This window comes from Larimichthys crocea, chromosome XIII (assembly GCF_000972845.2).
Source record: "Larimichthys crocea isolate SSNF chromosome XIII, L_crocea_2.0, whole genome shotgun sequence".
Lineage (NCBI taxonomy): Eukaryota > Metazoa > Chordata > Actinopteri > Sciaenidae > Larimichthys > Larimichthys crocea.
This window is the reverse complement of record NC_040023.1, coordinates 37,299,255-37,305,833: the sequence shown is the minus strand read 5'-3', so window position 1 is coordinate 37,305,833 and position 6,579 is coordinate 37,299,255. Positions and strand designations below refer to the sequence as shown.

The 6,579-nt window shown below is 43.7% G+C and overlaps 1 pseudogene; it reads right to left on the bottom strand.

Annotated features, from left to right (window-relative positions):
* Nucleotides 1-2,227: 2,227 nt before the first annotated feature.
* On the bottom strand, nucleotides 2,228-5,537 carry LOC104939846 (uncharacterized; annotated as a pseudogene).
* Between the last annotated feature and the right edge of the window lie 1,042 nt (nucleotides 5,538-6,579).

Here is a 6,579-nt window from a genome sequence, read left to right as displayed (position 1 = left end):
CTGTCACAAGCTTTCTCCAGATCTACAAAGACACAGTGCAGCTCCCTCTGACCTTCTCTGTACTTCTCTATCAACATCCTCAAAGCAAATACTGCATCTGTAGTAGTCTTTTTTGGCATGAAACCATACTGCTGCTCACAAATGCTCACTTCTGCCCTTAGTCTAGCTTCTACTACTCTTTCCCAAACCATAATTGTATGGCTCATCAGCTTTATAGAATGTATGGACCTGGATGCCTGAGATTAACTGGTGGGCAAGTAACCTTTAAGGGTTTATCACCAAACTCTAAATACTTTTGTCTTACTTGGGCCAACAAACGTGAACATTTTTTTGGACAATAAAGAATTGTACTTATATCTTAAAGCTGAGATCTTCTTCAGTACTTCAGGCTGATTATCCACTCTATATAGTGCTTCTAGATCTGATAGTTGACTATCTATTTCAGTTAACCTAGCTTTAGATTTTCTTTTTTCCATTGCTTCAAGATATGATATGGTGTCATTATTATCTATTAACGATTCATTAGTTATCAGGTCGTTCCTATTTCATTCCTCACTCATTCCTTAGTAACTACTCACAATTTTTAATTATGATGTTCTCTCTTTAATTCTTTCATCTGCTGCATGTGACTTTTTCGTAAAACTTAAGTCACCACAAGCTTGTTTTTTACTTACTTTTCAGGATGGACTAAGAAGACTTCGTGTCCCCTTCTATGCTGGTTTCCTACAACCATCAAAGCTGATGTGGTGGACAGCCTCTTCACCATCCACCTAACCTTTTAATTAGGGCCTGAGCATGCGGTGCGAGGCCCTATTGAATTTCAAATGTTTTTTTTTTTTCCGTTTTTTAAATTTCCTTTCTTCTTCCGTCAATAAGTAAATTGCATTTTCGACGTCCCCTCGAAAACTCATGAAAATTTGCCTCCCCCCCCCCCCATGTCAGGTGTAAAATTACGTATTTTGGGGGTCTTGCACATGGGCGTACGCATATGCCTCGACAGCGCCACCTAAGTGTGCATTTTTGGATATGCCCCTCACCACGGTTTCGCCTGGTGGGTACGAAACTTGGTGGGAGTATGTAACATGCCCAGACGCACAAAAAAGTCTCATGGTGCCCCGGCTACAGTGAACCGTACGGCGTCAAATTTTTGTCAGATTTGGACTTTTCGGGTTTTGGGTTCATTTCCAGGGGTCGCATTTGAACGAACTCCTCCTAGGGATTTCATCCGATGTGCTTGAAACTTGGTGTGTGTGTTCTCGAAGCCTCGACAATGAAAAGTTATCAAAATCACAACTTTTCATCAGAGGGCGTGGCCGTGACGGCGCGTCAAAGTCAACGCTGCCAATTTTTTCGAAAAAAAAATGAGACTCCATTGACTTTTTGGCTGATTTTCGGGCAAAACTGTTGGGCTATCATATACTTTGTCAGGGCTGTCTGAAACTTCTTGTGGTTGTTAAGACCAATATTATGCACAATTCGGCTGCATAATTAATGAGGGGGTGGGGCAAAAAAGCTCTATTGCGCCCCTTGGAATTTTTCTATCTCTATCTTTGGAACAGCCCCGCCACAGTTTTGGACACAGAGTCACAAAACTCAGCCGAATTGTACAACATGGCAGGACCTACAAAAAAGTCTCTTGGACCAATGAACAGGAAGCGAGATATTTACGAATGAAAATCGCCATTTTCTGTGTTTCAGGCCAGTTGAGAAGGGGTCATATTTGAACGAACTCCTCCTAGGGATTGTATCCAATTCACTTCAAACTTGGTAGGAGTGTTCATATAGACTTCCTGAGTAAAAGTTATCAAAATGGTGCATTTTGGGGAAAGTGTGCGGGCGTGGCGCTCTATGCACATTTCGACATGCGCACATTTCGACGTGCACGCATATGCGAGGGCCTGACCATCGCTGATTGCAGCTTTAATTTTCATTGTGTTGTTATAAACTTACCACCTGCTATAGATCAGTGTTTTTGGAAGTGATTATGTACCTTTTGTTTTGTCATTACTTTTTATTTCCGCAATTTTATTTATGTATATTTATTTTTGTTTTATTTAATATTGTATATTTGTAGTAAAGTGAATGATTTGTAATTGTTTTCCTGTAGCACCACAATCGGGCTGTGATTTATATATTTTGTATATGAGCATAATGTTACTCTAGACTTTTATGGCCTTATGGAATGGTTCTAAGCACAGGTGGTTTAGACTCTCCTGAATTCTCTAAGTCAGGGGTCGGCAACCTTTGGCTCACGAGCCAGATGTGGCTCTTCTGGCTTGCAGACAGGGGAGAAAGCCAGTACAGTCCAGTACTGCGTACCACTAGAACATTCAGTGGCGGTACGCAGTACCAGGAAGATGGGAGAGCGGCTGCCTGCTATAAAGCCTGTAAATGGCAGCAAATTATGTTCATGTTAAAGGAAGCAGTTCTGTCACTTTACGTTTTGTGCTTTTATTTTGAAGAGCTCCTCTTCTACTACTTCCTGTTGTCGTTGATGCTAGACATCCCGCTCCTGTATCGTCGTAAACATGATTTCTGTACATTATTTGTGGAAATAATATAGTACTTCAGAACCAGTCACGGGCTCACTTTGGGTCAGAAAATAGATCCGCTAGCAATATGCAGTCTTGAAAAATACTTTGTCTGTTTAAAAATTCCTTTTAACTCATTCTGAATAGTTTCCGAACTGTCCGTGCTGTGTTGTAGTCCATGCTGGAGCCACAGAGGTCCCAGGCACCTTAATGACATGTCCTGAAATCCTTTGGTCAAAAATCCTCACGGATCAAGCACACCAGCCCTCTCTGTACCCTGTCTGTAGTGCTCTGTGTTGAGGCGGTCAGTTTTCGTGTCTGTCCCTTTAAATGCAAATAAGCTGCTGCTCATTCTGCCCCCTCCCCTGGCTGCAGCCCGCAGATCGGGGCGCAATGGCAAGTGGCCACTCTGTGTAAATAATATTTTAATTATGTGCTATAACTATAGATAATATAATTAATAATTAATATAATATAATATATATAATATATTAATGTAATTATAATATTAAATATTATTATTTTTTATAATTGAAAAAAAGAAAAAGAAAAATATATATACTGGGATATGTTCAGGTGTTACATTTAGTGCATATATTTTATTCCTGTCTTAGTTGAACACACTGAACACTAACACTAAACTTAAAAATAAAACAGGAGCAAAACAGGAAACAAAAGACACAGACAGTAGCCTACACTTTAAAAGCAGAAAATGCCTGCATATGTCTTGTGTCCACTGCAGAATGCCTCATGGTCTTCCTGCAGACTGAACAGGAAGATAAATGGCTCCCGGACCCCTTCATTCTCCTCTTCATCCAGGCCTTCAGACATTCTGAGGCCTTAAGCGACCTTTCTGGTCCATTGAGATGACTTGGGGAAGGGAAAGTTTCCCCTTGAATGTTTGTGTGGTACACTACTTTGCTGCCTCTACGGTGTCCCGAAGCAGTGCATCCTCCTAATCAAAAATAAAGAAAACAATTAAATACAAGTAAGGGTTGGAGAAGTGAAATAAAAAAAAGGCCCTCTCCCAGCGCTCTTGGGCAGCAGCTCAGGATGTGTTCCAGTGATCCAGCTCTTTGGCAGAGAGGGCACAGTGGGTTCTCAGCCAAGCCCCAGCGGTGGAGGTTGGATGGGCTTGGGAGGACGTCGTAGACCGACTGGATGAGGAACTTGATCCAGTGTGGCTCAGATCGCCATAGCTCTGTCCATGATACCTTCTGGTCAGCTGCCTCCTCCCACCGGGTCCACGCCCCCTGCTGCCGCATCCCTACTGTCCTACTGCAGCAGGCTTCCTCCACCCCTGCACGGACCTCCTTCTGGATCAGCTGGCGCCTTGCTTTCCCCTGGGCCTTGTTGTAGGAAGGTCTTAGGTTGCTCCCGAGTCCTGCCCGGCCGGATGCCACTGTTCCCACCAGCACGCTGTGCCGCAGGCAGGACTCAGCCTGGTCGACTGCCTCTTGAGCACACCACTTCCTGCCGGTCCTCACTTCTATGCCAGCCGAGGAGACTTTGATGTCACTGGAGTCCCTATACAGTAGCACCTCTCTTGCTCAGGTAATCATAAACTCCTCCGTTAGACTGCTGAAGGGGAGTTTCAGTTTGTTGTTCCTCCCGTACAAGGTGATGCTGCTGAGGCTTCGTGGTAGGCCCAACCACTACCACAGGAAGGAGCTGACCTTCCTCTCGAAGCACTCAACGGTGGTCATTGGCACATCATAGACCAGCAGTGGCCAGAGGAGTTGAGGCAAGATGCCATGTTGGTAGATCCAGGCTTTGAACTTGCCTGGTGGCCCTGACTTATCGACTGCTGTCAGCCAGGTTCCCAACTCCTCTGATGTTGCTTGGAGTGCTGCGGTGTCCTTCAGAGTGCAGTCATAGATCTTGCCCAGGCTTGTGACTGGCTTCTCTCCCACAGATGGAATCTGGGTGTCTCCTAGTGAGAAGCGAAACCTGTCTGAAACCATCTACAGCCCGGGACTGATGTTGTTGTCACTGTCAGATCATCCATAAATGCTCTGATAGGGGGCTGTCGCATACCTGAGTTGGTGAGTGGTCCTGGCACTCTACCTCTGCTGACTTCACCAGCATATTCATGGCCAAGGATAACAACACCACAGAAATGGTGCATCCTGTGATGATGCCCTTCTCAAGCCGATGAAATGCGGATGTTACTGTTCCGGAAGTGACTCTCAAACTGAAGCAGCTGTAGTAGTCCAGAATGAGGTCCTTGATTTTGCCTGGAACGTGGTGTCGGTCAAGCAAGGCTTCCACCAGCTTATGTGGAATGGACCCATAGGCGTTGGCAAGGTCGGGCCAAAGGACTGCCAGGTCTCCTTTGCCTTCTCGTGCCTCCTGGATCAGCTGGGGGACAACTCCTGTATGCTCGATGCATCCTGGGACTCCCCCCTTCTGCACAGAAGTGTCAATGTACGTGTTCCTCAAGAGGAACTCTGTCATGCGCCAGGCAACAATGCTGAAGAAAATCTTGCCCTCGACGCTGAGGAATGAGATGATCCTGAATTGCTCCATGGAGCTCTCCTCCTTTGGAATCCAGACCCCCTCTGTGTGTCTCCACTGCTGGGCCACCTTCAAGAGTCTGGGGCATCTCTTGTAAACCACATATGGCACTTCGCTGGGGCCTGGTGCTGAATAAGATCTAGCTGCCTTGACAACTTCCTCATCTTCTTTTACAGTTGGCTCCTTGGTGTTAAATGCCGAGGTGGGTTCTGGCGGGGTTATCAAGGTTTTGCATGGCACAAGGTCTTCCTCTCTTGCATGGTCACTGTAGGTGGCATTGAGGTACTTGTTAACCTCCAAATATATTGATTATTGAACTATGTTATCATTTAATGTTTCACAAGAGCTACACTACCTTCTCAATTACTTTTAGACAGCAGTTCAGGATCTAGTAGAACAGAAATAAAATAATGTTACTTCCTTCCTTGTCTGTCACAAATATCACAAAATAGCACGTCAAAACAAAAAAGATACCTTGCTTACCTCCATTTTGCAAACTGATTTATTTTGTCTTTGTCTACGCACATTATTCTTTAGCGGTCCACAGAGCGGCCACTTGCCGTTCATAGTCTCCGCCACCAGATGGCACCTGGAAAGGAGTCAAGCGTGGGGGGCGTGGCTCAACGTTGAGGCACGCCCCGATCACACCAGTAACATACAAGCTCAGCCAGCATGTTTTCTCCACCAGCTTACAGGTGGAAAATTCATTTTTTACTTATTAGTGAGTAGGGGTGGGAATCTTGGGGCACCTCACGATTTGATTACGATTACGATTCAGAGGCCACAATTTGATTATAAAACGATTATTGATGCATTTTTAATTTATGTATATTGATGCACTTTTTCCACATTTCTTTTTGTCTCACTGAATGAGTATTCATCATTTGCAGTTCAAAACACAGTGCATTTGCAATAAGAAACAAAGAGTTGAATTCATTTCCATAATATTTTATTAATCTTTATGGAAATATCCATTGGAATGGAAATGCATGAACATTTGAACTTTAGTGTACAGCTCAAGGTGCTTTTTTCTGCTTTTAGTGTTTCATATGTTAGTTAAATAAAACAAATAAAACAAAAGTGCTCTCAGGCTTAATTGAACTACTACTTCAGTACCAACAGCTCAAAACAGTAAATAAAATACTCAAGTCTCTCATTTTGTATCAGCAGCTTAACAGTACATTTAATCTTCAATAAAACAAATGGTAGCATTTATAGAAAAATATTATTGTTTTTAACCTCAGGTTTAAATGAAAGACAATGTGTACTACTACTTCAGTACAAACGGCCTTTTCTGCCTTTTAAGTTGTGTAAACATGAACGGGTTTCCCTGAAGTACAAATAAAAAAAACTCCTTTTGCATCCGAACCTCAACAATATGCAGGACAGGTCAAGTGTGCTTACCTAGTGAGAAAATTCCATGTTCTTGTATAAGAACAGGAGTTGATCCACTTGCTCAGATGAGAGTGTGCTGCGCTGTCCGGTGACTATGTCTCCTGCAGTCGAGAAAACTCGTTCTGCAGCAACACTG